This window comes from Bos javanicus, chromosome 25 (assembly GCF_032452875.1).
Source record: "Bos javanicus breed banteng chromosome 25, ARS-OSU_banteng_1.0, whole genome shotgun sequence".
Taxonomy (NCBI): Eukaryota; Metazoa; Chordata; class Mammalia; order Artiodactyla; family Bovidae; genus Bos; species Bos javanicus.
The window spans coordinates 32,644,200-32,658,279 of record NC_083892.1 but is presented as its reverse complement, the minus strand read 5'-3'; the positions used below and the strand labels follow the sequence as shown (position 1 = coordinate 32,658,279).

Here is a 14,080-nt window from a genome sequence, read left to right as displayed (position 1 = left end):
ATTGTGAAAATGACTATACTACCAAGCGCAATCTACAGATTCAATGTGATCCCTATCAAATTACCAATGACATTTTCCACAGAACCAGAACAAAAAATTTCACAATTCATGTGGAAACACAAAAGACCCTGAATAGCCAAACCAGTCCTGAGAAAGAAGAATGGAGCTGAAGGAATCAACCTTCCTGACTTCAGATTATACTACAAAGCTACAATCATCAAGACAGTATGGTGCTGACACAAAAGCAGAAACATAGACCAATGGAACAAGATAGAAAGCCCAGAAATAAGCCCATGCCCCTATGGGTACCTTATTTTTGGCAAAGGAGGCAAGAATATACAATGGGGCAAAGACAGCCTCTTCAATAAATTGGTGCTGGGAAAACTGGACAGCTACATGTAAAACAATGATATTAGAACATTTCCTAACACCATACACAAAGATAAACTCAAAATGGATTAAAGACCTAAATGTAAGACCAGAAACTACTAAACTCTTAGAGGAAAACATAGGCAGAACACTCACTGACATAAATCAAAGCAAGATCCTCTATGACCCACCTCCTACAGGAACAGAAATAAAAACACAAGTAAACAAGCGGGACCTGATTAAACTTAAAAACTTTTAAACAGCAAAGGAAACTATAAGCAAGGTGAAAAGACAACCCTCAAAATGGGAGAAAATAATAGCAAATGAAACAACTGACAAAGAATTAATTTCCAAAATATACAAGCAGTTCATACAACTCAATACCGGAAAAACAAACAACCCAGTCAAAAAGTGGGAAAAAGACCTAAACAGACATTTCTCCAAAGACATACAGATGGCTAACAGACACATGAAAAGATACTCAACATCACTCATTGTTAGAGAAATGCAAATCAAAACTGCATGAGATATCACCTCACACCAGTCAGAATGGCTGCTATCAAAAAATCTACAAACAATAAATGCTGGAGAGGGTGTGGAGAAAAGGGAACCCTCTTGCACTGTTTGTGGGAATGTAAACTGATATTGCCACTATGGAAGATGATATGGAGATTCCTTAAGAAACTAGGAATAAAACCACCATATGACCCAGCAATCCCACTCCCAGGTATATACCCTGAGGAAACCAAAATCGAAAAAGACACATGTATCCCATTGTTCATTGCAGTACTATTTACAGTAGCTAGAACATGGAAGCAAACTAGATGTCCAGCAACAGATGAATGGATAAAGAAGTTGTGATATATATACACAATGGAATATTACTCAGCCACAAAAAGGAACGCCTTTGAGTCAGTTCTAATGAGGTGGATGAACCGAGAACCTATTATACAGCATGAAGTAAGTCAGAAAGAGAAAGATAAATACCATATTCTAACGCACATATACGGAATATAGAAAAATGGTACTTAAGAATTTGCTTACAGGGCAGCAGTGGAGAAACAGACATAGAGAATAGACTTATGGACATGGGGAGAGGGGAGGAGAGGGTAAGATGTATGGAAAGAGTCACATGGAAACTTACATTACCATGTGTAAAATAGATAGCCAATGGGAATTTGCTATATGGTTCAGGAAACTCAAACAGGGGCTCTGTATCAACCTAGAGGGGTGAGATGGGGAGGGAGGTTCAAAAGGGAGGGGATATGTGTATATCTATGGCTGATTCATGTTGAGGTTTGACAGAAAACAACAGAATTCTGTAAAGCAATTATCCTTCAATTTAAAAAAAAATTGAAAAAGAAAAAGCAGCAAGCAGCACCCAGCAGGCACTCGTGTTAAGTCTTAGAAACTCTTTCCTGTAGCGGCTAGATTCCATGATTATCACTTTGCACATCAGACCAAGGAAATGCGTATCACAAAGTATGAAGCCGCAAAGGCACGTTATGCTTCCCACTCACCAGAATGTTCACTTAGATTATGCTCCATCCTTATTACTTTGGGAGCTCAGAATACTTTCATTCAAAATTCGTATTTTGCCTACTATCCCAGACACAGAAAAAGGAGCAGACGCATTCTCAGGTCACAAACATGTTGATTTGTCCATGCAAAGCTAGAACCAGGGCAACTTTCTGGCTACTGCTGTTTCCACTTCTCACCTTCAATTGCCCTAGGTCTGCTGAGATGTCAGGGCTTCCTGGGTGGTGCTAGTGGTAAGAACCTGCCTGCCAATGCAGGAGATGTAAGAGACAGGAGTTTGAATACTGGGTTGGGAAGATCCCCTGGAGTGGGGCATGGCAACCCACTCCAGTATTCTTGCCTGGAGAATCCCCATGGACAGAGGAGCCTGGCAGGCTACAGTCCATTGGGTTCCAAAGAGTTGGACGTGACTGAAGTGAGTTGGCATGCATGTATGCATTGCTATGATATCAATCACATTCAGTGTGTGTTAAGAAATGGGGAAAGACAGGGTGGGACAAATTGAGAGTAGCAATGAGATATATACATTATCACATGTAAAACAGATAGCTAGTAGGAAGTTGCTATGTAACTCAGGGAGCTTAGCCTGGTGCTCTGCTGCGACCTAGAGGGGAGGGAGGGAGACTTCAGAGGGAGGGGATATATGTCTACACATGGTTGATTCACATACAACAGGAACCAACACATTGTAAAGCAATTATCCTTCAATTTAAAAAATTTTACAAAAATAATGGGAGGGATGCCATCCTAACAGCCTGTGGGGAAGCCACAGGAGACGAGAGCTCCCGCTTCATTAACAGAACTTCTCGGGACCATCTCAGTACTCTTTGATGGGAAGAACCCTGGAGGCGGTGGAGTCCAGTTGGGCTCCATGGGGAAGGCCGATTCTGTCTGTCTGGGGCTTTCTGCTCTCTAGAAATGGCTGCATCTGGGTCACTTCCCTGAGAGCCCTTAGTCAACAGGGCGCGTGGAACAGTCCCTGCACCCCTAACCCCTGACTGCGTCCGCTCCTCCACCCTTTTCGAGAAAGAAACTGTCATCGCACCGCCGCATTAACTGCGACCGCGCGAGGATACACCAGGCCAGGTGGTGACACGAGCTTCCAGAGCACGAGGCCTGATGGGCGGGCCCTCCCAGAGCCAGGAGCAGGAAAGCCAGGTTAGGGCGCCCCAGACCACCAACCAGCTCCGAGACCCCGGTGGGCTGCCCTCTGCCGCCTCCTCTCTGATCAGACACCCAGTTACTCACCTCCCAGGAAGGGTCTTTTCACCTCTCACCTTTTATGAGTCCCCTCGCCTTAAAATCAAGGGAACCACACATTTATAGGAGTCTATGAATATGTAATGTTCAGAACAGGGAAATCTACAGAGATGGAAGTAGACTGCAGGTTGCTTAGGGCTGGGAGGTGGGTAGATAAATGGTACAGGGTTTCTTTTCAGGAGTGATGAAACTATTCTAAAATTGTCTGTGGTTACGATTGCCCAACCATATGCATATATTAAAAGCCACTGAACTGTATACTTTAAATGGGTGAATTTTATTTCAAAAAAAGAAAGGGGGGGGTTTCAGGGGTTACAACTTGGTGCTTTCACTGCCGGGTCGGGGGGTTCAATCCCTGGTCAGGAAACTAAGCTCCCACAAGCCCAGCTGTGGGCCCAACAACAAGGACAAAAAGCTATTAAGAAATCAAATGACAGGACTTCCCTGGTGGTCCAGTGGCTAAGGCTCCACCCTTCCGCTTCAAGGAAGGGGCTCGGGTGGGTCCCTTTAGGGGCAATAAGTCCTACATGCCGTGCAGTGTGGCCAAAAAACTAAAAATTAGAAAGAAAATCAAAGGAAATCGAAGAGAGGTTGGATGGCGAGAAAGGAAATTAACACTCCCCAAACATACACCACATGCCAGTGCTTTTCTGATCATCTGATTTGCTACCCGCACACTGTCTAAGGTCCCATGCTAACGCACAGGATGATTCGTGGAGCAACAGGGGCTGGGAACGCAGTGGAGGAGTGGATGGCAAACCAAGGAGCTCAGGGAGCTTAGAAAAAGGATCTCCAAAGGCAGGAGCCCCAGGATTAGAGAGACCACATGTCCTCGGCTGGGACAGAACTCATGTAACCTGCCTTGTAGGTAAGTCATTAATAGTCCTCCCTTCTTTCCCTGGTGGCTCAGACAGTAAAGTGTCTGCCTGCAGTGCGGGAGACCCAGGTTTGATTCCTGGGTCGGGAAGATCCCCTGGAGAAGGAAATGGCAACCCACTCCAGTATTCTTGTCTGGAAAATTCCATGGACGGAGGAGCCTGGCTGGCTACAGTCCATGGGGTCACAAAGAGTTGGACACGACTGAGCCACTTCACTTCACTTCACTTCTCTCTCTCAAGCGCCTGGAAGATGCATTGTAACATGTGGGTGGTTTGTGAAACAAAAAAATCACTTGAACATGAAGTCATGTATCCTTAAAAAAAATTTTTGTTGTGGTGGTTTTGGCCAAGGCGTGGCTTGTAGGATCTTAGTTTCTTGAGTGTGTGTGTCTGTGTGCCCTGTTGCTCAGTTGTATTTGACTCCTTTTGGCCCCATGGACTGTAGCCCGCCAGGCTCCTCTGTCCATGGGATTCTCCAGGCAAGAGTACTGGAGTGGGTTGCCATGCCCACCTCCAGGGGATCTTCCCGATCCATGGATCGAACCCGGGTCCTCCACAGTAAAAGTGCCGACTCCTAACCACTGGACCTCCAGGGAATTCTCCTTAAAAATATTTTTAGAAATTGAAGTACACTTTGCAAAAAGTTTAACCTTGTCTAATGTATGGTTCTGTACATTTTTAGCAAATATAAAGTTACGTAGCCACCACTGAAATCATGGTGTGAACTGCTCCATCATACCCCAGATTCCTCCATGCCTCTTTGTCAGCTACCCCACCCCAACCTCTGGCCAGAACTGATCTGTCTTCTGTCCCCATAGTTTTGCTTATTCCTGAATATCACATAAATGGAATCCTATACTGTGCTGGGGCTGTATCAGTAATTTGTTCTTTGTGTTACTGAATATTCCACTGTAGGGATGAAACACAGTTAAATTAACCCTTTTGCCATTTACAGAACTTTTGGGCTGTCTGAAGTTTTTTGATGACTATGAATAAAACCATAAATTAAAAGACGCTTGCTCCTTGGGAAAAAAGTTATGACCAACCTAGACAGCATATTAAAAAGCAGAGACATTAGTTTGCCAACAAAGGTCCATCTAGTCAAAGCTATGGTTTTTCCAGTAGACATGTATGGATGTGAGAGTTGGACTATAAAGAAAGCTGAGCACCGAAGAATTGATGCTTTTGAGCTGTGGTGTTGGAGAAGATTCTTGAGAGTCCCTTGAGACAGCAAGGAGATCCAACCAGTCCATCCTAAAGGAAATCAGTCCTGAATATTCATTGGAAGGACTGATGCTGAAGCTGAAACTCCAAAACTTTGGCCACCTGAGGCAAAGAACTGACTCACTGGAAAAGAGCCTGATGCTGATTGAAGGTGGGAGGAGAAGGGGATGACAGAGGATGAGATGGTTGAATGGCATCACTGACTCAACGGACATGAGTTTGAGTAAACTCTGGGAGTTGGCGATGGTCAGGGAGGCCTGGCGTGCTCCAGTTCATGGGGTCACAAAGAGTCAGACATGACTGAGCAACTGAACTGGTGAATAAAACCACTATTGTGTCAACCTAAGGTTTCATTTCTCTTGCGTAAAGACCTAAGAGTGGGATTGCTGGGTCATATATCTTGAGGTTTTTTTGGTTTGTTTTTTTTAGCTTCAAAAGAAGTGAAACTGTTTTCCAAACTGGTTGTACCATTTTGTATTCCTACCACTTTTGGTGTTGTTCGGGTGCTAGGTCGTGTCTGACTCTTTTTGACCCCATGGACTGCAGCAGGCCAGGCTCCCCTGTCCTGCACTATCTCCCGGAGCTTGCTCAAATTCATGACCATTGAGTCAGTAATGCTACCTCACCATCTCATCCTCTGCCACCCTCTTCTTCTTTTGCCTTTAATCCTTCCCAGCATCAGGATCTTCTCCAATTCCTACCACTAATATATGAGAAGATAGTGAAAGGAAAGTCGATCAGTCGTGACCGACTCTTTGTGACCCCGTGGCCTATACAGTCCATGGAATTCTCTAGGCCAGAATAAAAGAGCAGGTAGCCTTTCCCTTCTCCAGGGGATCTTCCCAACCCAGGGATCGAACCCAGGTCTCCCGCATCGCAGGCAGATTCTTTACCAGCTGAGTCATAAGGGAAGCACACAAATACTGGAGCAGGTAGCCTTTCCCTTCTCCAGGAGATCTTCTCGACCCAGGAATCGAACCAAGGTCTCCTGCACTGCAGGCGGATTCTTTACCAACTGAGCTACCAGGGAAGCCCATGAGAATATATCCCTACCACTAATATGTGAGAATTCCAGTTGCTCTGCATCCTTGTCAACATGCAGTATTGTCAACTTAAAAAAAAATTCTTTTTCACAATTTTAATAGGTGGGTAGTAATATCACTTTGCAGTTTTAGTTGGCAATTTCCTAATGATTAAAAATGCTAGGCATCTTTTCATGTGCTTTTCTGCCATCCATATAGCTTATTTAGTGGAATGTCTTGTTCAGATCTTTTGTCCATTTTGAAACTAGATTGTGGTTATTATTATTGAGTTTATAGATTCTTTATATTTTCTGGATACAAATCTTTTATGTGTGATGGGCAAATATTGGGCTGGCCAAAAAGTTCATTCAGGTTTTTCTATAAGATGGTATGGAAAATCTAAATGAACTTTTTGGGCCAACCCAATATTTCCTATACTGGGAAATGCAGCAACCCAATGTTTTGCTATAGGGAACAGTACACAGAGATAACTGATAAAACTTTATGATGTTTATCAGTAATCTAAGGATGATGTGGCCAGATAACTTTATCTCAAATGGTTCAGAAAAAATAAAACTTCTTTGTATTTACACTTGCAATTTTTCTGTAAGTTTGATACTGTTTCAAATTTCTAAAAATTATTTTTTAAGCTTACATCAAATATACACACATTTCTGTTTCTTAAAATTGTACAGTCAATGGGTTTTATAATTCCTTTAATAAGTATTTAGACTGTATCATCAAGAATTCAGATTAAACTACTTCATGGGAAAGGCCCAACTTGAAATAATTTTTACTTGTGCAAAATCCATCTATTGGCAAAGACAGAATTTCACTTCTATTTTTTCTCTATATTTTTACACATCGCCTGCATTACTTGGTTGAAATATTAAAATCTCTTTCCCATTGTAAGTTATAGAAATCTCACAAGGATTTTTAAATCAGCTTTTAAATATTTCGAACACTGGTCAACTTTTATCTTGCTGTTGATGTTTAGTCGCTAAGTCGTGTCTGACTCTTTGCAACCCCCTGGACTGTAGCCCACCAGGCTCCTCTCTCTGTCCATGGAATTCTCCAGGCAAGAATACTGGAGTGGGTAGCCATTCCTTTCTCCAGAAGATCTTCCTGACTCAGGGATTAAACCTGCGTCTCCTCCGTTGCAGGCAGATTCTTTACCGTCTGAGGCATTATTTAAAACTGTGATGAAGAAGCTGATAGTCTTTATTATTATTAATATTATTTTCGATGTGAATCATTTTGAAAGTCTTTACTGAGTTTGTTTACAATACTGCTTCTGTTTTATGTTTTGGTTTTTTGGCTGCCCTCCCCCACCAGGGATCAAACCCAGACCTCCTACATTGGAAGTTGAAGTGTCAACCATTAGACTGCCAGGGAAGTCCAAAGAAACTGATATTCTTGACTATCATCTTTCTGAGTCAATTAATTCGAATACTGCTTAAAAATAAGACTATATCTTGTTTGGCAGAGTTGTGTCTTACAATGCAAGTAGGTACACCGAAAGGCAAATTCAAGTACGGTCAACACCATCGGAGGAAGCAATGAACACCCTTCCCAGAGGGAACACTTTTCTTCTACGATTTCTTTAATTGTTTAGGAGAGAGGCTTTTCTAACTCTTAATCTGCATGTGCAACCTTGCCGACACTGCACACTTTTTCGGGTAAGTGGTTCTGAAATGTGTCAGCCACCCTTGGCAGGCTCTGCCTTGTCTATCACCAGTCCATCCCCTCTCTGGTGGTGGTTTCCCTTTTGTCTTAGAATTTTGCCATTGACAGATATGTCGTTAGAGTTCATGTCTTCCAGCCACAACTTTAATACTTTTCAGCCTCTCTCAAGCCTTCTCTTGGCTGGTCACTTAGCAACCACCAGAGCCCTCAATGCCACAGTTTGGTGACTCTCCTGTCGATGGCATGAATTCTGGATTCATCGTGACCTTGCTGTGATCTCTTGCTAAGTCCCTCAGAGCCAGTTTTCCCTGCAGTGTTGACATGGATCATTGTTGCCACCATTAATTATCCAATAATGTAGTGAGGGGCCATAATGTATGAAAAATACACATTTTAAAATAATATAATCAGACTTGATGTTGTGAGATGCTCACACTGACAGCTACCAGAGATGAGCCCACTTAAAGGACTGGCGTATTCCAGGCTCTTATTTTACGCTCGCATCCAATCTGTAATTACACCACAAAAATCTCTGAGAGGACTGTGATGCCAAAACTTTAACAGAGAATAAAATAATAGGCAGAATGAAACCAGTTGGAACTCAAAAAAGATCTTATCAGTGGGCATCAATGGTAGTAATTTAAAAAAATGAATGTTTTGTAATTTAATTTTTTTGTAATTTAATTTTAAAAATGAATGTTTTGTAATTATCGCCTACTTGCACCCTTTACTTAACAACAAATGGAGGCAGGAACTTTGTCTTTTATACTTTATGCTTTAGAACACATCATGCGTTAATAGCACATCAAAACTAATGAACCATGATTAGCTAATTTTGTGGTTTCTCACCTTGAGAACACTGAGGAAAAAAAAAGAAATCACTGCATTATAATAAAGTAAAAGTCCTAGACAATGAAAGCTAGTACCACGGAGTTCAAGCCCCCAAAGCCAATATAGTGGTTGAAATTCAAAGCACTGGGAATGTTCATTTAGATCACAGATTTTACACTGTGCTTAACTTTTTGCCTTTTTAAAACTGGAGATGTACACTAAAACAACTCTCAAATCTCTTAGCTCTCCCAGAAGCCTTTGAAGACTTTCCTTTTCAATGTTATGTTTTACTAATGAAAAACGAACATCAAAACCAGACTGCCTCCTATTTTGGCAAATAGTTGTACTGGAACACAGCCACACTCACTGGTTTATGTCTTGTCCACTGACTGTTTTTCCGCAAAGGCAGGGTTGCAGGTGACAGAGACCACGTGCCCTCAGAGCTGGAAATATTTATTATCTGACCCCTTGCAAAAAAAAGTTTGCCCATCCCTGTTCTAGATTTCATTTCTACCACTTATAATTTTCATCATTTGGAATAGCATCCACTCCATTTATCAAAACTCTGAAATCCTGAAACAGACGTCTGCTTTGCTTTTTAAGCTGTTTCCAGATTTTTCTTTTCAAAGGTTAATTTTTTCAGGTCCCTGAGGCCTTGATTGTATTTAGCAAGTTCCTAAAGTGCCACCTTCTCCCGGGTCTACAGTAAACGGAAACTGCAAACCCAAGTGTACCTATTCACCATTCAACAGCAATGTACTGAAGTGGTCAAGAGGTACAAACTCCCAGTTATAAAATCAGTAAGTTCTGAGGATGTAACAGACAGCTTGGTGACAATAGTTAATAATGCGTGCACGTGTGCTCAGTCGTGTCTGACTCTTTGAGACCCCATGGACTGTAGCCTGCCACATTCCTCTGTCCATGCGATTTCCCAGGCAAGAATCCAGGAGTGGGTTGCCATTTCCTTCCACAGGGGATCTGCCTGACCCAAAGATCGAACGCACATCTCCTGCATCAGCAGGTGAATTCTTTACCACTGAGCCACCTGGGAAGCCCATAGCGAACAATACTGTACTGTATATTTGAAAGTGGCTGAGAGAATCGATCTTACCACAAGATAAAAAAATTGTAAGTATGTGATGTGATGGATGTTCACCAGTCATTTCACAATATATACATATGTCAAATCACTATGTTGTACTCCTGAAACTAATAGAAAGTTATATGTCAATTATATCTCAATCTGGGGAAAATATTCTAAAAAAAAGAATAATAACAAATTTCAAGACAACAAGGACTCTTCTGGAAGGATCAAGGAGTACGGAAAAGAACTAGAAATATAACATATTTTCAATGACAAAAAAATGAAAAAAAAAAAACAACCAAACTAGTTAAAATTAAATGCTTAACAAATAGTCAAGTGCTTCAGCTTAGCCGAACACATGCTTGAAAGTTTTTAAAATGTAATGCACACCAGCTGTATGAAAACATATACTGCTGACAGGAAGGACAGGGGGAAACAAAAGTGAATAAAATCCACACCCTGTGCTCTGGAGTGAGACACAGCAGCAAAGACACAGCAGAATAGCAGGTGATAAAGGCAAAATGGGAGCCAGATGCCCCTGAGTCTGCTCCCCTAGGCTGCTGAGTCAACAATGTCCGGGATGACAATGAAAGCATGTGAGCAAGTTCTAAAGCCTGAGAAAAAGCGAAGAGACCATCCAGGCTGCAGGTGTGGGCAAAGACCCAGAGCTCTGGGCAGCAAACCCTAGGGCTAAATAACAGGAAGGCAGGAAGAACAGGGACCCACTGCAAATGGACTGACACCTGCGGCTGCCTGGTGCCAAGCCCTGTGTCCTCTGAAGGCAAGGTGGCCGGTCACGCAGACCAAACCTTCCTCTCCAAATGTAAGAAGGGAGAAGAGCCTGCTCAGTTCTTCACTTGGAGCTGTGAGCAATACCCAGTTTCCCAATTCCCAATCTTGTATCTACATATCTGCAGCAGGAAACTAAACGGTGACATTTTTGGCCCAGCAATTCCACTCCTTGGCAGGTACTCAAGAGTTGAAAACAAACGTCCACACACACACAAACGTGAACATGGCTGTTCACTGCAATATTCATAATAGCCAAACAGTGGAAAAAATTTAAAAAATTCATCATTTGACAGAAAATGAAAATGTGGTATACCCATACAATGGATTATTAGTCAGCCATAAGAAGGAATGAATGAATGAAGCCAGATCCCAAAGATCCTTTGATGATTCTGTGCTTAGGAACAATCTGGAACAAGAACTATTTGGAATATCAGAGACATAGGGACAGAATGAATATTGGCAGTGTCCACGGCTGGGGTGGGAAAGGGGAACGACTGTCTTAATGGATTCGGCATTTCTTTTGGGGGTGATGAAAATGTAAGGTCCGTCTAGTCAAGGCTATGGTTTTTCCTGTGGTCATGTATGGATGTGAGAGTTGGACTATGAAGAAAGCTGAGCACTGAAGAATTGATGCTTTTGAACTGTGGTGTTGGAGAAGACCCTTGAGAGTCCCTTGGACTGCAAGGAGATCCAACCAGTCCATTCTAAAGGAGATCAGTCCTGGGTGTTCACTGGAAGGACTGATGCTGAGGCTGAAACTCCAGTACTTTGGCCACCTCATGCGAAGAGTTGACTCATTGGAAAAGACCCTGATGCTGGGAGGGACTGGGGGCAGGAGGAGAAGGGGATGACAGAGGATGAGATGGCTGGATGGCATCACCACTCGATGGACATGAGTTTGGGTAAACTCCAGGAGTTGGTGATGGACAGGGAGGCCTGGCATGCTGCGATTCATGGGGTCCCAAAGAGTCGGACACGGCTGAGCGACTGAACTGAACTGAAATGTTCTGCAATTAGTGGTGATGGCTGCATAACTGTGAATGAACAATAATCACTTAACTATACGGGGCTTTCCAGGTGGTGCTAGTGGTCAAGAACCCGCCTAGGAGGCCAAGAGCCATGGGTTCGATCCCTGGGTCAGGCAGATCTCCTGGAGATGGCAACCCACTCCAGTATTCTTGCCTGGGAAATCCCACGGACAGCGAAGCCTGGCGGGCTCCACTGGGTCGTTGAGTCGACACGACTGAAGCGATTTAGCACCTTACACACACTAAACTACACACTTTTAAAGGTGAATTTCATGGAGTGTCAATAAAGCTGCTATTAAACATCAAGCCTTGGGTTTTAAGGACGGGGTAAACAGCCCTCCAAGGCTTTTTTCTCCTTTACGTCTAAATCATAACCGTGATGGAGTGTAGTTCAGGACCAGAGACTCTTCTTCCGGCCTCTGGATTGGTTTTCTGCTCACAAGCCGGCCGCGGGTGACCAACCCACTGACCACACCCACGACAAAACCCACGTCGCGCGGCACTCGTCAACGCGCGCGACAGGAGGCAAGGGATCGGGACGCCTCCGCCGGGGAGCTGGACGCAGTTACCAGGCAACAGCGGCTAACCTGCCCCCACCACCTAACCAATCACGCACTTCCACACGCAGCGCATGCGTACGACCGCCGGAGCGTGACCTCCGGCACATCAGGCCCTAGCGTCCAGACCGGCAAGCACCCGCCCCCACCGCCACCGCTCAGCCAATCAGAAGGGAGAGGGATGCGCGTTCCGTGCGTGCGACAGTTGCCCCCGTGCCTGGGCTTCCCCGCCCCACCCCCACTCCTTGGGCCCTGCCCGCCGGGAACCGGTTCGGTAGGCCCGTCGGGCCGCCTGAGGAGGGGGCGCTCGCAGCGCGCGCCTGGGCGGGTAGCTTCCCCAGGCTTCCCCTCCGCCAGGTCTTCGGGACGAGAAAGTTCCAAGCAAAGCAGCCGCTCTTAATGGCGGCTGCGGCGGGGGCGGGATACGCACCTGAGGTCCCCGCCGGCGGGCAGCGCCCGGCCGGCCGCGGGGTCTGAGGGCTGGGCCACCTGGAAGTGCCTGGGGCCGAGTGCGGTCTGCAGCGACCGTCTGGAGGCGAGGGCTCGACGTTGTGGGCGGCGGCCGGAGCCCTGCTCTCCACTATCCCTCCTTTTTCTTTCTTTCTTTTCCTTTTTTTTTTTTTTTTTGGCTTCCTGGAAGGCAGCCTGGACTCGTGTGTCCGCAGCGCCCCAAGTGGGAGTTGCCGTTTCCGGTGCCGTGGAATCCACTTCAGCTGCACATTGAGTTTGTTGGAAGTCCCTTAGTCCCGCGCTGTTCAAGGCCAGACGTGCTTGTCCATCTGTCTTTGATGAGTGTCCGCACGTGTAGCCCCCCCCCCCCTCCGTCGACCCCGACACCGCCTCCAAACGTGGACGTCCTTTCTTGCTCTTATTTAATTTTACACTTGTTCGCATGATTGCAGTTGGTAGCTTTAAGCGGTGAGGTCACAGCTCCGGTGACCTGTGAATCTGCCTTAAAGCCATTGAGTTACATTGTAATACTGTTAACAGTTGTGTCCTGACCTTTTGATGGGACCCAGTGACATTACTGGACTTCCCTGGTGGCTCAGAGGTTAAAGCGTCTGCCTGCAATTGCGGAGACATGGGTTCGAAACCTGGGTTGGGAATATCCCCTGGAGGAGGAAATGGCAACCCACTCCAGTATTCTTGGTTGGAGAAACTTATGGACGGAGGAGCCTGGTGGGCTACAGTCCACGGGGTCTTAAGAGTCGGACACGACTGAGTGACCTCACTCACTCACTCAATGACATTACTGAGGAGTCGAGAGCTGTCCTCCTGATGGTGCTGGTTCTCCAGCAAATAGTCAAGCATTGCTTTAGTGCTGTTTAATCAAAGTCCGTTACATTTTTATTTTAAATATGTCAAAAGGAGAGTTGCTGCTGTTGTCAGTCGCTAAGTCGTGTCCGACTCTTAAGACCCCACTGACTGCAAAAGAATAGGGTAATAGAAACCTTTTACCCGTTGCTCAGATTTACGTAGCATGCCTTATTTTAAAGGACTGCTACTGCTAAGTCACTTCAGTCGTGTCCGACTCTGTGGGACCCCACTCCAGTACTCTTGCCTGCAAAATCCCACGGACGGAGGAGCCTGGTAGGCTGCAGTCCATGGGGTCTCTAAGAGTCCATGGGGTCTCTAAGAGTTGGACACGACTGAGCGACTTCACTTTCACTTTTCACTTTCATGCATTGGAGAAGGAAATGGCAACCCACTCCAGTGTTGTTGCCTGGAGACTCCCAGGGATGAGGGATCCTCGTGGGCTGCCATATATGGGGTCGCACAGAGTTGGACACGACTGAAGCGACTTAGCAGC

General features: G+C 45.0%; 1 protein-coding gene across 5 annotated transcripts in view; it reads right to left on the bottom strand.

Annotated features, from left to right (window-relative positions):
- Window positions 1–13,193, bottom strand: part of LOC133238582 (general transcription factor II-I repeat domain-containing protein 2) — a 46,963-nt gene extending 33,770 nt beyond the window's left edge. For 3 of the 5 annotated variants that reach the window (XM_061401845.1, XM_061401846.1, XM_061401847.1), the window contains exon 1: window positions 12,701–13,058. The gene's annotated coding sequence lies outside the window, so the exon portion shown is untranslated. Of the gene's footprint in view, window positions 1–12,700 lie in introns of all 5 variants that reach the window. The other 2 variants (XM_061401844.1, XM_061401848.1) reach the window with 2 other exon arrangements.
- Between the last annotated feature and the right edge of the window lie 887 nt (window positions 13,194–14,080).